This window comes from Triticum urartu, chromosome 6A, assembly GCF_056163025.1.
Source record: "Triticum urartu cultivar PI428250 chromosome 6A, HENAU_Tu73, whole genome shotgun sequence".
In the NCBI taxonomy this organism is placed as follows: Eukaryota; Viridiplantae; Streptophyta; class Magnoliopsida; order Poales; family Poaceae; genus Triticum; species Triticum urartu.
In genome coordinates, this window is record NC_141878.1 from 75,357,788 (window position 1) to 75,381,361 (window position 23,574).

Genomic DNA, 23,574 nt, shown 5'->3' on the forward strand with positions numbered 1-23,574 from the left:
CACTACAAAAAAACCCCATTGTCTTCCATCTCTCCATCGTTCCCACATAGCACCATTGCCACTTCCATTTCCACTGCACACAAACCTCCAGCGGCTCTCTCCAAAGCCCACAGTCGCCGGAGGAAGGCCATGGCGGAGGAACCGTCCGCCAAGCGTCATCATGCCGAGACGTCGGACAAGTGGAGCAACCTCGTCGACATTAACGTCCCCGGCGAGAAGCGCGACTACACCAGAACGGTCAAAGGGGTTGAGCTCCAAGGCAAGGAGATGCTGGAGATCGTCTGCACCAGCGAACCAGACAAGGCCGACGAGATGATGAGCAGGCTCAGGATGAAGGGCGGCGGCTTGTATCTGAGCTTCATCGGAGTTGATGTGGAGTACACCGATGAGGAAAAACCTCCACAGATGGCGGCAGTCCTGCAGTTGTACGTCGAGGAACTCTGCTTGGTGTACCACATCGCAGCGGCCACAAAATGGTGAGCAATCCTACTCATTTGCCCTGCATATGGTTTATCTGTTTTATTAGTACTGTATCCTGAAAATTTAATCACACTTGTTTTCCAACTAGATGTACTAGTGTGGTTTGTGAAAAGTGGATGCACTACTGCATTTTCTCAAGTAGATATACTATAAAATGTATTTTTGAACCAGTACTGTTCATTCATCTGTTGTACCAGTACTAGTCACTAAAAACTTAATTAAAAATTGTTTCCCAACTAGATGAACTACTATAGTCTATGAAGTGGATACACGATTACATGTTTATCAAGTTAAATGCATTTCTGAAACTGTGAAGTGGATTGTTTCACCAGATTAGCATCTGAAAAAAAGGTTATAGCATTCTGAACTTTATGCACCAAATTAATTTCTGAACTTGATGAACTAGCATAGATTCTGATCTTGATGCACTAGTATAGTTTATAGAATTGATGTATTAAAAGATCTTTGGTGAAGTGGTATAGGTCCATATCTTCATGCACATGTTTCTCAAACTAATTTTTGGACTTGATATAGAATTAATGCACAAAGATGTATCAAGCACTGGTATAGGTCTTTTATTCAACAAAAAAGAAAACTAAACTTGAATCAAGCAACGCATCTATCATTGACTCTGGTAAAATGATTCTCTAATTTAGTGAAGCATTTGGTAAAGCAAAGAAGATAGCAAAAAAGAAAAAATAACACGGTGTAGTTGAATTTAATTTCAGGACTTTGTGTACTAGTTTCTGAACTACATTCATGCATGACTCATAATATATAAGCATCTACCTCATGGATTATCACTTGTAAAACAAAAAAAAGCAGAAGAATTAAATCCTCAAAAAAGAAGACTAATCTATAAATGTGTGTCTCCCCCCTTGCAGGCCCAAGTGCCTCAAAGAATTCCTGCGGGAGGAGAAATTGTACACATTTGTTGGTTTCAGCATTGGAGGTGACAAGGGGATGCTGCAGGAGCCTGGTTTAGAAATCAACCCCAACAACTTCATCGACATGCAGCGCAAGTGGAAAGATCCAAAGACCAGCAAATACTACGACTCCCTGGCCGATGTTGCAGGCAGCGTCATCCACCCATTCTACGAAGGCATGAAGAAGAAGATGAACAGGGCAGACCACAAACTGTGGGGGAACAGCCCGCTGCCAGACAACCTCATCACGTACGCAGGAATAGACGCGTACGCAACGTACAAGTCATGGAAGACAATCGACAACATCGTGACAGGTTGGGAAATTTCAAAAGAGCAGGAGGCTGACCCCTACTACCACTGCAACTTCGCGGATGAAGATGCATGAAAGTCTGCATTTGTTATGTTGAACCAGCTACCTTATGCTGTGTGTGTCCTTAGTATTGTTGTTTCAGATTTGTAGTTTTCTTTCGTTATGTTGAACCAGCTACCTTATGCTATGTGTGTCAGGGTTTGAACAAGTTTCCTGTGTCTATCAAGTACATCATTTGCTTATGTCGTCCAACAAGTTTGCTAGCTTCCTATTTTGTTCATCCATCATTTGAAGTTGAAGTAGGTTGAAGTTGAAACTTGATGGCTGCCACGCAGCACTAGTCATGGAGAAAAAAAAGTGGCAGAGTAACTAAGGACAAAAGCAAATAGTAGCCTTCGACGCTCAGTAGAACTTAGACATGAACGGTAGTACTATCACGCTGAAAAAAAATCAGTTTTTAGTTTCAGACGAACACTAAAAAGACTAAGTTTCGGCCGAGGACAACATTCAGTACTAAAAAGCATCGTGGTAAAAAGTAGTTAGAAATTCACTAAGTACTGCATCAGGAAAAGCAAAGAAACACCAGTACGTATTTCCTAGTCACTAGCATCCTAGGGCTGAAAAGTTCTGGTACAGTTGAACACACGATATGTTCATTGTACAAAAATATAAATAGGAACGGGAAGCTTCAGTTCGCATTCCTTAAAAACAGTGGCATACTAAGAATTAATAGTGGCAATACAACTGAAATCTCAGTACAACTTAGTCTATACAGCAAGTGCTAGGATTATACCAAACATTGCCTGGAGAAGAACCACAGCCTAGAAAAAAAGAAGGCCAAAAACTAAATCAAAAAAATATAAGTTCGTCAAAAGAGAAAAATCACAAGAAACACAACAGAAGACATACTAGCATCAAACAACACAAACAATAAATAATTAATCAAAAGTACTAGCATAATTGGAATCTCAATACAACTAAGTTTATTCGGTAAGTGCTATGATGATACCAATTAATGCATTGAGAAAGAAAATAGTTTTGAATTTAATAGGAATACGTATTAAATGTAGCTAATTTAAACCAGTACATTAACTCTTACTATCAAGTTCAACTACTAAAGTTCAAGAAGTTCAAAAAGAAATTTGGCACTAAAATTTTGAAAGCCTTACGCTGAATGAGACTTCAAATCAGTACTAACAGAACTATATCATAAGTACAAGAAAACGAGAGTATAGAAACTATAAAGGTCCAAGTTAGGATGGAATCACATAAAAAAATGATTTCAGTTCAACTACTATATAAGTCTTCAGTACAAAAAAAAACTTAACCAAAACAAATTCCCAATGAAACATTGTGCCACACTTAAAACACAACACAAAATATAATAGTTATTACATAGTACTCGACAACACATCAAACACTACAAAATATAGCCTACAATGTTTTCAAGAGATATATCACACAACTATCCAATTCACTATGGAAATGATGACCATTTATCCTATGCATCAGGAGCCAAAGCCTGAACCTCCTTGGGAAGCTCCGTCACCATAAGATGGTTATTACGGTTGAACACAACTCTATACAAATCCTCAGCGTTCCAATCAACAATGCGTGGCTGCAAAACAATAAAACAAATTATCAAAAATCATGGCACATAAAAAAGGATGCACAATAAGCCAAAAACAGAAAGTGAAAAGCTCAACAAGAAACCCGCGTCATTATCTCGAATGTTCTCAACGATCTTTTCACCATCATAGCATCCCGCATACTTCAGAGTATAATGGCCACATTCATTCAGCCCTTGAAGTGGAACCTTGACAAACGTTGGTTTCTTTGCAAACAGCTCCCAATTGGGCTGCTTGCTCGCATTGTACTGAGCATCACCATACACAGCCTTCATTACTTTGACCAATCTAGAAATCTGTAAAAAAACAAAACAACCCACACAGTTTTAGATCTCAGAAACAACAGAAAACAAAGATGCAGAAAATATTAATCCAGTACAGATAATAAATGTCACTCACAATCTTCTCGCAGTCTTTGTGATAGGTGTTCTTCGAAGGACGGCGGTTCTTCGGATAAGGTAAAGAGTCAAGGATGTCAACGCTACTTCGGTACCGATTCATGACATATAAGGAATAGTGGCTCACTTTCTTATCCTTTGATAAAACCATAGGCTTGAATAGAGGCATCATGATCTAAAAACAAATGACCAAAAAAGAGATGTTAAATATTCAAAGTAAAAAGAAGCATCACAACAAACAAATAAAAACCAAAAATCAGCTAGTAGATCTCACAAGGTCGGCACTGAGCAAGTCTTCATTAGCTTTAACATAGCTCTTGAAATCTCTCGCTGCACTCTCCACATTAAACACTTTATTTTCATCCTCATAAAACAAACAGTCAAGCACAACCTGCAAAAAAGCCAAAATAGAAAATAGACAGCGGAAAAAGAATCAACAAGCAAAGTATTATTAAAAATCGTAAAAACAATAGACAGTCTTGTTCAACATAAAGAAACCGATCTGATTGATTACCGTGATGAAATATGGACTCAGCAATATCCTTTTCCCAGATGCGAAATCAGAATTTCTATCGGGATCTTGCTTCCAATCATCAATGAGGAAGTCAATTACATCACCCTCCATCATTTGACCAGGTGAAAAAACTTCCCAGATGTGATTCCCAGTGAAGTTAGTTACGTTTCCATCAGGCTGAGGTATCATTGAGAATGTATTCCTGCAGCACACACAAGAACAAAAAGAAGGAGAAGCAAGATAAGGCATTCATAGCATTTCGAGTTGTATAAAAAGGAACAGTTCAAGCCATATTTATCTAGCAGTTACAACAAAAGAAAAGGAAGAGGAAAAAATAATGAGAGATACTCACTCGCCATACTTCTCACGCCATTCATTACTAAGAAACAGATTATACAACCTGCGAGCCTTATCCAGGTGAGGGAATTTATAAGGGTGAAGCTGCTGCACAGGGGAGCAAAACTTTATAGGAGCTCTGGGCGCACGCTTCGTGCTTACAACATTGCCAGAATCCAAAGCGGGATCTTTCCTAGCACCACCAGCTCTACGAGCCACTATTCCAGCAAAGGGGAGATAAACCTTTGGCACCAGCGCTCCTCGTGACTCTTCCAACGCCAGCAATCTTGTCAAACACATCATCATCACTCTCTATCAATTCCACAATGGGATTCTTGGGTGTAGTAGGGCTATCTGCACAAGCAGCCGTCAAACCTCTCAGAGCTCCCAACCGCCCCTTCATAACACCAGATCTTGTCTTTTCTGGAGAACGCCCCTGGCTAAGATCAATAGCTACGCGCTCGAGCTCCAAGAACTGGCTACCAAAGAACCTATAGTCAGCCTCACCAAGATCCAGCCACTCACCTGAAAAAAAAGAAGACCGCACAAAGCGTAAGTTCAAATACATATTTCATAAAAGTACTAATAGAGAAGTACAAGATGCAAAAAAATTACAAAAGTCCATGCACACGTACAGGGTTCGATGCGAAACAAACCCCGGAAGTCAACATCAAACACATCGCTAGTTGCGCAGGTATACAACAAAGTCTTCCTAATGTCCAAAATGTCTTCATGGCTGTAATTGGCCATTTCAATTACACCATCCTCCCGGCAATAATAGGTCTTGCAGTTTTGTAGCATAAAGAATCCACAATCATGCCTGTAAACAAAAGGAAAAATCAAAAAAATGGTACAACACAAAATCCAAAAAATACAGGAACAACATCCTCCAGCAACAAAAACAACCAGCAAAAATCATTAAAAACGGATACTCACGTGTTTTCCTGCTGAGGCGCCCGCACAAACTCGCAAGAGAAACCATCAATATGCGTCGGTGAGAACGGTTTGGCCCTGTCTACACTGGACTCCCTCCAAAGCTTCTTTATATTATCTGTCATATTCCTTAAAAATCTAACTGCATCACCCCAGGTTTCATCACGGAGTGAATCAAGACACTCGAAACGACGGAACTTCAAATTCAGAACAACCAAGCACCAATGCCCAGATACTTCACTAGGCTTCATGGTAGCCACAAATGACGGCGGATCAAATGTAGGGAAAAGAAGCTGAAAAAAATCGCAGAGGAAAAATGAATTTACCAAACAATAAAATAAAAGAGGGAAATTGAAATTCATAAGTACAAACAAAAAATCAAATAATCATAAAGAAATTATATCCACCGCCCAAAATTGAGGAACAATCATATCAGTTCAATTCCCTTGCAACAATAAGTACATCTTTAATAAAAGAAGCACAGATCAAGTTCATTCCCCCACACCTCCCAAAACTGCAAAGAAAACATGACAGTTCTAGTTAATGAGTACAAAAAGTCCAAGTTCACCTACTTGGTCAAAACCATCAGCACCTGATCTTGTGAACCAATTTAGCACATTGGAATCAATATTCCCATCACGGATCTTGGTCTGTTGTACAAAAAGAACAACAATAGTTAGAAAATTAGCAAAACAAGTTATCATCCTATTTACAAAAAAAGCAAAAATACTGACCGTCACCCATCTGGGAACTATCAACTTGTCAGTGTCTCGGTACTTCTGACGTAGAGAATATAAAACAACATCAGCACTGTCTGAGTTGAGCATGCCAGTGGGGACAAACGCTTTAGCAATAGAACCAACACTGGCATCACATTCTTTATTTTGAAACATCGGCTTGTGACTAGAAAAACACAAAAGATTACATGAATTAAAACTACTGCAACAACAACAATAATCACACTAGAGAAAGAAAAAGAGACAAAAAATGGTACGGGCAAAATCCCAAACTAACCATTTCGTACGGTTCGTGCGCAACCTCGTAACAGCGAAGAAAAACGTATCAACCTTAACAACATTACCACTTTCTGCTTGCAGAAAATGATGAAAAATAATAAGTTCAACAACTACAAGAGAACATGTCCAAAATGCCAAAATTGAGAAGTACACCCCATTTACAAGTCCTTACCTGGACTATCAGGGTTTGACGACGACGGTAGCTCCTGTGATGAGACCATTATGCCTCCAGTTTCAGGGTTTGACGATGGGACATCTTGAGAGGACACCAATATTGATGCGCTTTCAGGGTCTGTAGAAAGAAAATCCTGGGACGACAAGAGTGCCTCCTGCGTCAAGGGGTCAGAAGAAATTGACAGAAGTAAATCATCATCCTCGGATGGCACCTCCTCCACGCTAGAAGCATATTGCAATGCATCACCGTAATCAACACCTCCAGGCGGGAAATTCTCCGGCGGCAAATCTTCACAACCAGAAACATTTTCATTCCCAGTAATACCAACACCAGGCGATTTGGCATCAAGTATGCTGGCGGCACCAGCATCCTCATCAGCAACTTTGGTACCAACATTGCACCCACTACTCAATGGAACATCATGAGCATCATCTCCACCACTAAGGACAACCTCACGCTCAACAACAGTAATCTGATGAAAATAAAAATTCAGAAAAAAGTAAATAATATGAACAAAACTAACAATAAAAAATAAGCTACCAATAGGTGCACAGAAAAATAAAGCTTGGAAGCATTCACAACAACATCATCGAACTTGCTACTGCTAACATTCAAAGCGACATCACCAATAGGCAAACAAGGCTCATCGCCAACAATAGGACCCTGATTCAAATGTAATGAGACAAAAAACAATGCTATTATGAGCAACAATAAACGGTGTGGGATAGAAAAATGAACAAGCAAGACACATCGGTGCGCATGAAATTTTAAGAAAATATTAATAAACACACTGAAAATAAAAGTAACCTTGCACTTATCAGTAGATAGATCATTAACTCCACCGTCAAAAGCAGCCTCAACATTATGACTGATCTCCTGCATGAAAAGAAAAATTAATAAACAGATGTAGATCAGGAAGTTCAACTACAATACTGACAGCAGAACAACATAGTAAAAACATACAAACAATGAGGACTGACTCACATCAACAACAGGGTGCTGCGAGCCAACATCGTTCGTACGCTGATCAGAAACATTAGCCTCAGTACCATCATCAGCCCTGCTATCGGTGCCAGCAGCCTCATCGTGATCAATCTGCATGAAAGAAAATTATTAATAAATAGATGAACATGAGGAAGTTCAACTACAACACTGACATCAGGACAACAACATAAAAATTGCAAAACACCAAGGACTAACTCACATCAACATCAGGACGCTCAAAGCCAACATCATTCGTTTCATGGTCAAAAACATTAGCCTTAGTACCATCACCAGCCCTGCTGTCGGTGGCAGCAGCCTCATCCTGCTCAAACTGCTTGATAACAACATTTGCACTTTCTTCATATGGCTTGCAGCGAGAGTTTTGCATAGTTCTGAAACGCTTCATGTTGTTCAACAGGCGAACCGAGTTCTGAACTAGATTAGCGGCACCGTCGTGCATATCACCGATTAAAATTCTCTCCATCTCAATGTAGTCAACAGATTCCTCAGCGTTAAATTGATGACCTTCAGGAAGGATACCATTGATACAACTCAAATGCTCAACTGTCGTTGGGACCTTTCGCAGCTCAGAACACACATTACTTAAGATATGCTCAGTGCGCTCCAATGCTGAAACAGCAACATCAATACCAAAACCCTACCTCTGTGAAGCACTAGCATTACTAGGGCCAGGGGGGCATAACCAGCACCCTCAACACCACGGCAATCCCTCAACTCATCCGGCAGAGATGAAAACTTCGGAACCTGAGACGACGGCATCTCCAGGACTGGCCGTTTATACACTCGAAAAAAAAACAACCTCCTCTTGAGTTTTCCACTACAAACAAAAGGGAAAAATAGTTAATCAATCAACGCAACACATAGGGAAAAATAAATCATGATATTAACAGATTTAAAATCAACACCGCTAATAAAACTTTAACTGTCATTGCCAATTTGTTAGTATTTACCAACAGGCTAGTTGAACAAAGTTATTCAGTTCAACCAAACACGAAACAACAGTACTAAAAATCCATACCTAAACCATACAAAATATAAACAGACAACTCTACAGTACAAACATGTCCACTACAGCAAAAAATAGCTATACCTAAAAATAAAAAAAGGTCTGCAAGAGACAAAACAAACAAAACTCACCGGAAGCTTTCCAAACACCCAAGTCTTTGGATCTGCGTTGCCTTTTTTTATCAAATCTGCATCAACCAGATCAGAAAGCTTGGCAGGATCCATATAACATATGCGGGGGACTCGCATGTCAGGCTCCGCAGTTTTGCCACGGATAAGGCAGTCAAGGTACATTAGTACAGGCCCTATGGCACAGCCTGTGATTGCCTTCCCCATGGTATGACCACTTTGGTACTTGGCAACAACCCTTCTAAGCTCATCAACCATCAGCTGGCAATAATCCATATTAGCCATGTCCTCAAAGACGAGACCCTCAAACATTGCTGCCTCTCTGGAAACACGCGGGGCAGATCCAGGCAACACAACCTTCATAAACACAATAATGAAGAACACTTTCAGAGCAAGGTCATCTTTGCTAGGATCCTTGACGAGCACCTTGAGCTTATTCCTCAAATCCTTTGTCTTAATATCTTTGTCCCTGCTAATGTCAAGCTCCGATCTTAACTTCATCAGAGCGTCATCATATCCGTCCTCTGACGGCCTTGGCGCAGAACGACCACCACGAGGGAAACCAAATAATTGCTGTATACCATCGCTAGTGATGCGAAGCTTCTTATTAGCCTCACCCATGTCAAGAGTCATTGTATCACAATCTATCCTTAGGTACAAAACTCCCATTAGAGGGCGGGAAATGTTAGACTTCACCCTCCACCCGAAGATAGAACCAAAACCAGATGCATGAACCCTAGCCACATGCCGACTCTCGAGCAATTTAGCACAATCTTGAACCTCTCTCAACGAACATCGCACAGTTAAGTTCAATTTCCGTTGGTCACCTTCATCCAAGGCAACTTTTCTGGCATTGCCTCCTACCGGCTTGACCGGACTCCTGACGCTAATAGACTGTAAATGAAAACAAAAAAGCCACACCTTAAAAAATGAATATAGAAAACAACAAAAGCATATGAATGCAAGTAAAAAGAAAAAGAAAAGATTGCACAAGTTCAACTATTAAAACAACATCAGTACCACCCCTCAATTGATGCAAACAATGATCAGCCTAACCTGGCCGCAATACCAGCCGAAACACAATTAAATCATTGCAAGTACAACTAGTAAGTCACATGCAGTACAAAACACAAACCACTGCAAACAATGAATATAGAAAACAAAACAAGCATACGAATGTAAGTAAAAAAAAGATTGGACAAGTTCAACTATTGAAACAACATAAGTACCACAATCAAAATAGATGCAAAACAATGACCAGCCTCACCTGGCCAGCATACCAGCCCAAACACAATTAAATCATTGCAAGTACAACTAGCAAGACACATGCAGTACAAAACACATACCACTGCAAATTCATCTTCTGAATCAACTTCAATATCATCTTCTTCAGATGCAGAATCTTCAACTTCAACACGAGCACGCTTCTTCACGCCTTTGTTCACTTTTGCAGGATGAACTTTACGCTTCTTATTTTCTTTCAACAAAGACCGCTCTTGAAGAGGAGACGAAGAAGGCTTCTTATTTGTCAAACCTCGTGGACTCCGACGAACAGAGGAGCCACCAAGTTTGCTTGGACCAATTTTCTCAGCAAAACTATACGCATCAGCTTTGCTATTACCAGGTTGGGAAACAGCTTTCACACGTGGACTACACCTCTGTGTGCCATCAGGAATTCGATCTGACATCTTCCTCTTCAAAACATCTTTCTTCTCCTTAACTCCATCACGATCAAACACTTGCGTCAAACGAGTTTGCATCAAGTTTGTCTTCACAGGCATGTCACTTCCATGAGATCCGACATGAACAGTTAAAAAGCCCGCGTCACCACCTTCGTCGCCTACACATTTAGGAGCTTGAGGAACATCAACATCACTTTCTGGCACACAGGCAGCCTTTTGACGCCGTTCCAATTCCTTTCTCTTCTGGAATTCATACTTCTTCTTTCTTATCCTTTCATCCTCGAGCTGTGACTGCATAGGAACATCCTTAGCTTGGGTAACAGGCTCAGTGCCATCAACACTTTGAGACTGAGCAACAGACAACTTCAAGCTGCCACCAGTATCATCAACGTTAAGTGAATACATTCCATCATTAATATCTTTAACAACATCAGCAATGTCCTCTGGAACACCATGGCTGTCATTAACTGCATAAACCAATAACATAACCACGCACATAAAAAATTAAAACACAATTAACATTGCAGACACAAAAGATAAATAAAGCGCATTGCATCAGACACAAAACAAAACGGAACAACTGATGTAACTAAGCATATATATGTATTAAAGGCTGATAAAAATAGAGCAAATATAAGGGAAACACAAGCAACATTCGCAAGTTCTTCTAGAGGATTTGGTGTCTCAAAAATAACATTCACAAGATCTTGAAAGCATTCTGATTTGTCAGAATCAGGAGGCACCGGCAGTCCAACATCTGCAACAACATCATAATTAGCAAAAAAAGTACAAGAACAATCAATCAGTTCAACTATGTGAACACTACAAGTTCACCGAATAAAATAAATATGAACCCACCACTTGCAGAACAAACTTCAGAAAACACAACTCTTTCAACACCATACTAGTTCCTCATTGACTACTACAACCTATTCAAATGCCAGGACAACAGTTCAAAATACACATGGTCATAAGTACTACATCCTGTCTGCACGTTGCATCAACTGCCAAAACCATACACGCCATACAATCCAGGACAAAATTAACACATATCAAAATACATACAACTTATAAAGTCGATAAGACAACAACTGTACAACATAAAAACCAGATCTATTAAAACATCATCCAAAATACAGGGAAAATCACCTGCATTCAATTTGTCCGGACTGGATGATGTACCCATTGAGATCTACAGTCCTAAAATCGGCCGAACCAGATCTGTAAGACACATGAACAAAAAATAGGGATTTGAACTATTTCAGAAACGAAGCACGCCATACAAAAGCAAAACTCTTACCAGCAAACACAAAATCCGCCACGCAATCCAGTATCACTGCCGCCAAATGCTCGTTCAACAGCAAAGGAACCCTAGCAAGTGCAGCCTGGGACAACAAAGAGAGCAAGAGAATAGAAATAGAGAGAAAATCTGAACATAAGAAGACACAAGCAAAGTTAATGGCAGAGCAAAAAGAACAAAAAAGAGCACCCGGACCTCCACCCCTAGGGTTGAACCCTCCGGCCGACGCTCCCGCGGCGAAACAGGAGAAGCAACTCCCGCTCCGAGAAGAGAAGAAGAGGGGAACAAAGACGGAATCAATTTGGGGACGGGAGAGGAGCGGAACGGGGAAGATGGGAGGTTAAAAGGTGAGTGGGAGGGTTAAAAGATGACTGGGAGAAAACGGACGCCTAAAGCCCACAACCGTGGCGAAGCCCACTATCTCTAGCCAGTTACAATAGATAATACCAAAAATCAAATACAAATAAAAAGAATTAATATAGATGGTGAAAACAAACGGCTAAAATCAACCAGTGCGCTCGTTTGACAGACGCAGTGCGGTTATTCTGTTTCCCCCCACCCTAAACCCACGCACCCACACCCCCTAAGATAGATAATGGGGCAAAGTCTATACAAGGAAGATGTGTCAGTACAACTATGCCCCTCGGTACGGTTCGGTGCGGGGGCAAGTCATGCCACAGTACTATATTCAAACAAACAAAAAAAAGAAGAAAAAATTGACAGCACAAGGACAAAAAAGTACCAGTCCAAGTTACTGGTGTAGTCAAGTACTAGATCCAAAAAAAATAAAAAAATTGACCGCCCAAGGACAGGCGCAGGCCCTGACAAATGCTAGATACTTGAACTCGAGCCCGTGGGTGAATCCCTAGTAATCCGCATACCGGCAGGGCCTGCCGTACAGGGCCCACAGGTCAAGAGAGAGAGAGAGCGCCGTGTATAAGCGCTCAGGTAAGTGTTCAGAGGAGTTCGACTGCTGAGCGTCGGCTGCGCTTATAAACAAGTCTAGAGCCCCCTCGACTAGCGAGGTGGGACTAAACACATAGCTCACATGCACGCCGTGCTGCACAGCCGTGCGAGAGAAGCTATCCGGGCCGAATACAACGACCCATGCCGATGGCCCAACAAAGTACTTCGCCCCATTACAAAAATCCAGTAGATCACGCACGACAAAAAATAAAAAATGAAAATAAATTTAAAAAAAATCACAAGAAAAAATCAGTTAATAAAAAAAAATATTGTGAAAAAGTTCAAGCACATCTTAATGGTAAGAAGTAAAAAAATATATATATACATATATAAAACTGAAAATTAAAATTTCAGAAACGAATTTACAAAAAAGTTCAACTACTACAATTCATAAGGTTCAAGTACAAAAATAAAAAGAAAGTACTGTGCAGCGAAGATTAAATTTTTTTATTTTATAAAATACCAAAACTATCATTATTCATCTATAAAAAAGAAAAAAACATGCTCCAAAATTCATGAAAAAAGTAAGAAAAAAATATTATACAACAAACAAATTTGATTGGTAATTGACACCCTAAAATAGAGCAGTACTATCATTAACAGAATGTAAGTTCAGCAAACTCAATAACAAAAATAGGGTTCTAAAAAAATCATCAGCGTATAGCACCGTCTCCGAGTTATGAACATGAAAAATATACCAGCCAAAACAAAGGATGCCCATCAGTTCAACTATAGAAAATGTTCCAGTACTAGTATAAAGAATGTATAAATAAAACACTTATAATTGAGCAGAACAATAGGAAAAACATTACATAACTAGTTCCATACCATTCTGATAAAACCATACAATTCAACCATCTCACATGCAAATGTTTTAAAAGAAAAAATACTACAACATAATCAACCATACACAAATCTCAAAGCCGGCGTCATTTGCCACATTTAAACCTACAACACATAAATTCTGAACGTCAGAGAGTCGTCTTCTCTCAAGAACACAACCATAACCACATCACCATCCTCAAATCCAGACTCAGCCGCAAACTCCTTCCACCCAGTACTTAGGTTGATGCAACCATCAAAGTCGATGTGGTAGGCAACATCCATCAACTGATACCCATTCTTGTTTAAAGTCTCCATCTTCAGAACACCGGAACTAGGAGCAACAATCCTGATCCTGGGTGACATTTTCTGCAAATGGACATGGGAGTACAAAACAAAATGAACACCTGACATAACTGAATTTTTACACAGATATAGGAACGATTTGCATAACAAACTAAAATGGAAAAAATCTGAACCAAAACAATAACACAAAACTAACTAGACATGTGAACTAACTAAACTGAAAAATATACATATCAATACACCTAAAGTAAAAACATCTATTCATAAACAGATCAGGTATTATACAAAAAATGGTTTAAATACTGTTAAGTAATGAACAAATACACACAGAAATCCCTACTGTTAAAAATCCAACAAAACCAAATTAAAAAAATATAAACAAGCTATTCATAAGACAAAACTGCAGATCCAGTCCATGGGTTTCGAACAGAAACCAACAAGAAAGTAGAAAACAAAACGAATAGAAACACATACCCATGATTCCTTCAAGTCACCATCCGTCAGGCGACAAACATAGGGTGTACGAAACCCATGGTTGCCATACAGCAAACAAGAAAGTTGCCCACGCCGCTGAGCCTGAGTGAGCTCCAAACCAGACTCGTACACACAGCCGTCAGCTATGCGCGCCATCTTTACCAGGCATCCGCATGAACAATCCTCCATCAAACACACAGGAACAGAGAAAAAGGCAACGAAGAGAAGAGAGAGGAACCTAGATCTGATTCTGGAAGAATGAATAAAAGGGAGGGGGAAGACTTGGCCACACACCACACATAGATGGATAACGTTTATAGTCAGGGACACTAGCAGATTATAAAAATAATAAATAGGCAGATGGGCAGCCAGCTGGTAGGAAATAGTTATTACACAAGCCATCCAACATTTGACCGCAGATCAGTTCAACTTCAGAAAACCAAGCAGTTCAAAGGTGCACATGTCGAACATATGCAGACAAAACAACACATTCAGAGACAAAAAACAAAGTTGAATTCATTTAGTCATTCGAACATCTGCTCCCTCACAAAAAAATCTTAAAAACATAATATTCACTACTTCAGTCATAACGATCAAAGAAACGACGCCATTTTGCCCTAGTGGATGGATGTGGAGCCGTGGCTGCTCTCGCCCTAGCCCAACTAATGATCTGAATATGGTTCCTTCTCCTGCCCTCTGGGAAAAGAAGCTCCAATTCATTGGAGTTGCAAGTATCCATCACCTCACGCGCAAGTCGTCTGTTGAACTCTGCCTCCAGTTCCTGCTCGGCAGCACATCGCGCCATCTGCCTGCGCCTGCGCCTCCTCCTCCTCTGCTCCGCTACTGCAGCCCTAACATCTATGGCGTCCCCCTCCTCCTCTGTAACCTCTCCCAGCTCAGGATCCATCTCCCTTTTCTTTGGTTACAGCTCGTAGAATGAAACTGACAGAGGGCTCGGGCTTTATAATCAAAGTGCAGAGCCATCGGTGCGGCTCCCATGTCAACACACAGTAACAAAACTTTGACACGGCAGCAGTCCAACTACACATACAGGCATCAATTCAAAACAACACTGAAAACACGCAACTTAATTACACAGTTTGACCAGATTACCCGAAAATCGCAGCTTAAAGTCAGCCGCCATACACAACCTCCGCCAACGACAAAACAACATGGGAATCCGGGGTAGAAACAACTCAAAAAAGCAAAATTGACAACGCAAATCTTTTCATACAGTCCTTATATCTCTCCCTGCAATACCAATTCGAAAGTAAAAACAACAGAAAAAGAAGAACAGATTTCCATGGCGGGCGTGGAAAACGACCAAGAACACAAAAACCTGTAATCATAAATTACAGATGAAAAAAATCTCAAAAAAACTATAACATACTGATAATTCTCACATCAAAAATGACAAACACGATGTAAATTGAGGCCCACGAACACCACAGTAAACACTGACGCCCAAAATCACGTCCGCCGCCAAAAATGCACACGCCGTCACCTACGGTGACTACAGATCGCAAAACTCATCCAGCTGAGCGCGCGGACGTGCGGAACCCCTTACACGTCTCCTCTAGCAACGAATGGCCCGCAGCATCGCGCCGGGGAACGACCGGAAGCTCCACGTTGCATCCCTGTTTCAGTCCGTCGTGCACGCAGGAAGATCAGTTCTTGTTAAAAAACACGTCAGTCCAAATTGCGAACCACGTCAGTTCAAAAAGGGTAACAGAATAATATTCTGTTACGCGTAACAGAATAGCCCAGATATATATATATATATATATATTCAAAATAATCCGGTATATCATAAAGATGTTGACATAGTATATTTTTCATTGAAAGTGGTTTATTTCAAGATAATATATAATTCAAGTTTTAATTATTGTTTTTTATTTTGGATTTGTCAGGGAATAAACTATTGCAAAGACCGATTGCAGGTTTCTTTCTGTGAGAACACAATAAATATAAACTGGCTCAACGCTAGTTATGCTTGTTCTGCTGATCTTTTCCCAACTACTCCCTCCGTCCCATAATCTAACACATTTTTTGACACTACACTAGTGTCAAAAAACGTCCTACATTATGAGACGGAGGGAGTATTGTATATTGCTGCGTTAGAGCACTTGCATAACCAGCTAATCTTTAAACTAAGCATATGATATACAATAAATATCAAGAATATGAGCTACGTATATGAATCATAATGGTACTGGAACAAATCAGTTACTATATCTTTAGGCAAAAATGGTTATTCATTGACATATGAGCCACTTCAATTCTTATTATATTGTTTTTCGACGGGGAATCTAAGAATTTCTCTTAATTATGTATCTGTGCTCCCCAGACTGTTTTTTCATGTTGCAACATAGGTAACCCTCTTAATATGGCTATGGTTAGCCTTGAGGATAGTTTTTCTCCACAAGAGACTCTACAAGAATTTTCAGACAAACTCACTTCAATGCTACCTTTAGTTTCCGTAAGTTATCAGTTATCATTTCTTTTAGAATATTTTAATCTTTCCATTAGACATGCACAAATAAGAACTGAAATTTGTGGAAATTCAAATTTTATTTATTCGGAGAGACATTTTCTAGCTTTTAACAACATTATTTATCACTTAAGAACACCTAGATGGTCATCCATTATTATCCTTTCTAATGTTCTCACAAGAAAAACTTACTAAGCAGAAGTAGATTATTGTTGTAAAAAAACACCCGTAGATAGTAATATTGTCCTGTCAGAATTGATGCTTATTATTTCTCAGGAACTAGAAGATATAATACAAATGGGTGTTCTCATGTGGAGACTTGATCTTCTCAAGTCAGGTGCAGACTATGCCAAGTCACAACTTCACATGGTACAAGGAGAAGTTCTACTTCTTGCAAGGTATCCCTGTTTAACAATTCCAAAAATCTGTAGCTCAGGTGAGGCATAATCTTTAAAAGTTTAATCTCATGCCATAAATGCATTTGGATTTAGTGGGAGTGGGAATCTGCCACCTAGTAGAGAAGCAGACCGACTATTTAAGTCGCTGAAAAACTGCAAAGTTCGGTACTTTAGGAACCAGGGTGACAGACTAATCATGGTACAAACTATCATGCTCAATATTTTTCTCTTCAATTAGTTCCCAACATTTCCATGTTTTCACTTACTTGGTTGAGTAGTATACACTAAGTTTAACTTTGATATTGTCTAATAGAATATTTCTGAATCTCGTGGCACTTCGACAGGAGGATGGCTTCAACCTTCTAACTGTCATAAAAGGAGTAAAAATGTACCGCCGTGGTAGACAATGGGACTGTGTGAACGATTTCCTGTCACCCATATTAAGTGAATTCAACAGAACATTTGGTGAAGATTTCAAGTATGTATTTAGCATATAAGGTCGATTCAACTTTTCACATGATATCATGTAGAGATGACTAGACTCATTTGTACGACTCAAACTCTTGCAGACTGTTTCATCAGTTACTGAGCCCGGCCATGCTCTCTACAATGAAAAATGGGAAAATTGTCCATGGCCTTGCCAGTGTTCCTGACAAAGGTCCTATCTTGTTTGTGGGATATCACCAACTCCTGGCCATAGAGTGGGCTGCACTGATTGAAGGGTTCTTGAGGGAGAAAAAACAGTTATCCGAACAGGGGCCCACCATGTATTTTTTGCTGGAAATTATGAGACACTACGCCAGGAGTTGTCTCTATTTGATTTTGTTTCTATATACGGCGCGGTTCCAGTCGGTCCGATCAATATGTACAAATTGTTTGAGAGAAATAAATTTGTTCTCCTCTATCCAGGCGGTGTGAGAGAAGCTCTACATAGGAAGGTGTGCTTGAACAAGGACAATTTGTTCTATAAAATTGCCTGTGTGTTCTACATTCTGCTATGCTTATTTTGTTGTGCCTGGCAGGGCGAAGCATACAAATTGTTTTGGCCAGATCAAACCGAATTTGTAAGAATGGCGGCACGGTTTGGAGTTACGGTCATACCATTTGGTTGTGTGGGAGAAGATGACTTTTTGGAGGTTAGCTTTATGTGCTTTTGTACTTCGAGTCATCTGAAGCAACAAGATTTACATATTGTAGTCATGGTTTTAAATAGCGGATAGCGGGCTGGGGTCCGCGTAGCGGAATACGGATAGCGGGCGATATTGCGGGCGCTATGTCCGTGTAGCGAATTTGTAAAAATATAGATTATTGTATATATTTCTAGATCATTAACAAAAAGCAATGACATTTAATTTGAGCAATAGCAGATGCTATCTCCGCTGTTTGAAACTATGATTGTAGTACAAGTTATATTCCATATTTTAAGGCATTAAAATGGAGAGCGGCGTTTCGGTGCCCGGGTGCATCTGCACCCGGTCAAAAAAATTCATAAATTTTTTAGAAAAATTCAAAAAATTCCAAAAAAATTAGGGTGGTAGACAATTTGATGCGTGAGGTACGCTACAATTTTCAAAACATTTGGACTTCTGTGCAGCTCTCAGCAAAAAAGACAAATCAGACCTGATTTGTCTTTTTTGCTCAGAGCTGCACAGAAGTCCAAATGTTTTGAAAATTGTAGCGTACCTCACGCATCAAATTGTCTACCACCCTAATTTTTTTGGAATTTTTTGAATTTTTCTAGTATTTATTTTGAATTTTTTTCGTGAGCGCAGGTGCAGATGAGCTCGGGCTCAGATTCGAATTTTCGATTAAAATGGCTCTTTTCTTATCTCCACACAATAGGGTCTACTTATGTATTGTTTGTACCTTTTACAGATAGTTGTGGACTACAATGATCAAAAGAACATACCATATATTAGAGACGAGATAAAGTCATTCAACAGAGATTTTATAAGATTAAGGTTAGATTTCTATTACTCTGCCCATTTTTCCTTTGATAAACAAACAATCAAGCATCTCCTTAGAAAGTTAGTTACCAATCTCAAGCCTTGGTCCCACTTCACCTCCATTATCTAAGGAATAAAAACATTGGTCACCTTCTTTGTGAATGTTTGGTTTCAGGGACACTATGAAAGGAGAGGATGGGAATCAAGTCTTGCATCTGCCTGCTGTTCTCCCAAAATTACCAGGGCGGCTATATTTCCTATTCGGGAAGCCAATTGAGATGAAAGGAATGGACAATGTGTTGACAGATAGGAAGAAGGCAAACCAAGTAGATTTTCAAATCGAATCAGAAGTGTAGAATGCAATGTCTTACCTAAAGAGGAAGAGAAACGAAGATCCTTACCGGAGTATTGTGCGACGTGCGTTGTACCAGGCAACTTGGGGTCCTTCTGCTCTAGTGCCTACTTTCGAACCGTGAAAGATTGTGTCAGAACTGGTTTGCTTAGGCTAACTGGGCCATGGCTTTCATGTTTAATTGTCTGTTGAGCTAATTTCCGAAATAGGGTGAGTTGAAACTTTGTGACGCCCAGATAATTAGACTACAGTAATCCCACGTTAATGATGCCACGTCACTTCGATTACTGTTGCTAATCTCACGCTAGTTCAAAAGGATTCAAAATCCAAATCAAACTAACAATAAAAGTTTTCAAACATTAAGACTAAAATGTTCTAAATGTGACAATTAAATTCATGAGTAATAATGTTGGAGAAACCAACATTTCTTATTATATTTAAATGCACTAAAACAACCAAAACAGAGGGCAAAATAATTAATTTAATGCCTTTTATAAAGTTATGATAATATAACTAATTTAGTAGTGCGCCAAAATAATTGTGGCAATGGACTAATTAGTAATACTAATTTAGGTGCTCATTTGGTATTTTATAAAACTAAAATAAAAGAAACTTCAAGTGAAAACAGTAAAGAAATAAAATAAATAAAAAGAAAAGGTCTAAACAAAAAAACAAAAGAAAGAAAGCACCCCCGGGCTTCGGCCCAGCAGGCCACCAGCCCAACTGGGCCAACCAGGCCGGCCCAGCCGCGCCCCGACCCTCACTCCCTTATCCACCTGGGCGACCAAACCCTAATCCTATCCACCCAACTCTTCCCACGTCGCTCGCCCTCCCGATCCAGATCGAGGGATTGAGGGATTGACCCCATCGCCCCCCTCCCCCGCCGACGCCGCCCGGAGCGACCCCCCTCCCTGTCGTCGTCCACATCGACACCCGAGCACGGCGCCTCGTCGCCGTGGACCGCCTCACCTTGCCGCCCTTGTCGCCGACCCCTCCACCGACGGACCCCCCCTCGAGCATCGTCGCCGCCCGGGCTTCGCAGGACGCCGCACCCGAGGACACTGCGCCGCCCCAACGCCATTGGAGTCGCCTTCGCCCCGCAGCCCCGGCGTCTCCCCGAGCCGGCTTTAGCACAACTTCAGGGCCCCGATGAGGCCCCGTCCACCCCTCCTCTACTTCCCCTCCGTCCCGGGCCGCACCACCGTAGCCCGCTGACCATCCTCGCCTCGCCCGCACATGACCCTGACCACGTCCACTCCGGTTCCCGCTCGCCGCTCGCCCGCGTGCGAGGTCCCGCCTTGCCGGCGCTGATGTGACCTCGCCGGCCCACGCGCCCGCCACCCCCCTCTCGCTCGCGTGCGACGGCGCACCCTCCGGCTTCGCCGAGGCCTCCTTCTGCCGCGCACAGCTCGGCTCCCTCAGCTCTGCCCCGCCTCTGCCGCCCCTGTTGGGGAACGTAGTAATTTCAAAATTTTCCTATGCACACGCAAGATCATGGTGATGCATAGCAACGAGATGGGAGAGTGTTGTCTACGTACCCTCGTAGACCGAAGCGGAAGCGTTGATGCAACGTAGAGTAATTAGTTGTACGTCTTCCCGGTCCAACCGATCCAAGCACCGTTACTTCGGTACCTCCGAGTTCTTGGCACACGTTCAGCTCGATGACGCTCCCCGGGCTTCGATCCAGCAAAGCTTCGGGGAGGAGTTCCGTCAGCATGACGGCGTGGTGACGATCTTGATGTTCAACCGTCGCAGGGCTTCGCCTAAGCACTGCTACAATATGACCGAGGTGGAATATGGTGGAGGGGGGCACCGCACATGGCTAAGAAACGATCACGAAGATCAACTTGTGTGTCTATGGGGTGCCCCTTGCCCCCGTATATAAAGGAGTGGAGGAGGGGAGGGTCGGCCCTCTCTATGGCGCGCCCTAGGGGAGTCCTACTCCCACCGAGAGTAGGATTCCCCCTTTCCTAGTCCAACTAGGAGTCCTTCCAAGTATTAGGAGTAGGAGACAAGGAAGGGGAAGGGAGAAGGGAAGGAAGAAGGGGGCGCAGCCCCTCCCCCTAGTCCAATTCGGACTAGGCCTTGGGGGGGCATGCGGCCTGCCCTAGGCAGCCCCTCTCTCTTTCCCGTATGGCCCAATAAGGCCCAATACTTCTCCCGGCGAATTCCCGTAACTCTCCGGTACTCCAAAAAAATACCCGAATCACTCGGAACCTTTCCGAAGTCCGAATATAGTCGTCCAATATATCGATCTTTACGTCTCGACCATTTCGAGACTCCTCGTCATGTCCCCGATCTCATCCGGGACTCTCCTTCGGTACATCAAAACTTATAAACTCATAATATAACTGTCATCGAAACCTTAAGCGTGCGGACCCTACGGTTCGAGAACAATGTAGACATGACCCAGACACGTCTCCGGTCAATAACCAATAGCGGGACCTGGATGCCCATATTGGCTCCTACATATTCTACGATCTTTATCGGTCAGACCGCATAACAACATACGTTGTTTCCTTTGTCATCGGTATGTTACTTGCCTGAGATTCGATCGTCGGTATCCAATACCTAGTTCAATCTTGTTACCGGCAAGTCTCTTTACTCATTCTGTAATACATCATCCCGCAACTAACTCATTAGTTGCAATGCTTGCAAGGCTTAAGTGATGTGCATTACCGAGAGGGCCCAGAGATACCTCTCCGGCATTCGGAGTGACAAATCCTAATCTCGAAATACGCCAACCCAACATGTACCTTTGGAGACACCTGTAGAACTCCTTTATAATCACCCAATTATGTTGTGACGTTTGGTAGCACAGAAAGTGTTCCTCCGGCAAACGGGAGTTGCATAATCTCATAGTCATAGGAACATGTATAAGTCATGAAGAAAGCAATAGCAACATACTAAACGATCAAGTGCTAAGCTAATGGAATGGGTCATGTCAATCAGATCATTCAACTAATGATGTGATCCCGTTAATCAAATAACAACTCTTTGTCCATGGTTAGGAAACATAACCATCTTTGATTAACGAGCTAGTCAAGTAGAGGCATACTAGTGACACTCTGTTTGTCTATGTATTCACACATGTATTATGTTTCCGGTTAATACAATTCTAGCATGAACAATAAACATTTATCATGATATAAGGAAATAAATAATAACTTTATTATTGCCTCTAGGGCATATTTCCTTCAGTCTCCCACTTGCACTAGAGTCAATAATCTAGATCACATCGCCATGTGATTTAACATCAATAGTTCAAATCGTTATGTGATTGGTTCACATCTCCATGTGACTAACACCCAAAGGGCTTACTAGATTCAATAATCTAGTTCACATCGCTATGTGATTAAGACCCAAAAAGTGATCATGTTTTGCTTGGGAGAGAAGTTTAGTCAACGGGTCTGCCACATTCAGATCTGCATGTATTTTGCAAATTTCTATGTCAACAATGCTCTGCATGGAGCTACTCTAGCTAATTGCTCCCACTTTCAATATGTATCCAGATTGAGACTTAGAGTCATCTGGATCAGTGTCAAAACTTGCATCGACGTAACCCTTTACGACGAACCTTTTGTCACCTCCGTAATCGAGAAACATATCCTTATTCCAGTAAGGATAATTTTGACCGCTGTCCATTGATCTACTCCTAGATCACTATTGTACTCCCTCTCTTAACACAGTGTATGGTATACAATAGATCTGGTACACAACATGGCATACTTTATAGAACCTATGATTGGGGCATAGGGAATGACTTTCATTCTCTTTCTATCTTCTGCCATGGTCGGGCTTTGAGTCTTACTCAACTTCACACCTTGTAACACAGGCAAGATTTTTTTTCTTTGACTGTTCCATTTTGAACTACTTCAAAATCTTGTCAAGGTATGTACTCATTGAAAAAAACTTATCAAGCATCTTGATCTATCTCTATAGATCTTGATACTCAATATGTAAGCAGCTTCACCGAGGTCTT

The 23,574-nt window shown here is 41.2% G+C and overlaps 1 pseudogene; it reads left to right on the top strand.

The window, feature by feature from the left end:
* Positions 1–19,716, top strand: part of LOC125516552 (phytyl ester synthase 1, chloroplastic-like) — a 32,369-nt pseudogene extending 12,653 nt beyond the window's left edge.
* Positions 19,717–23,574: the final 3,858 nt, after the last annotated feature.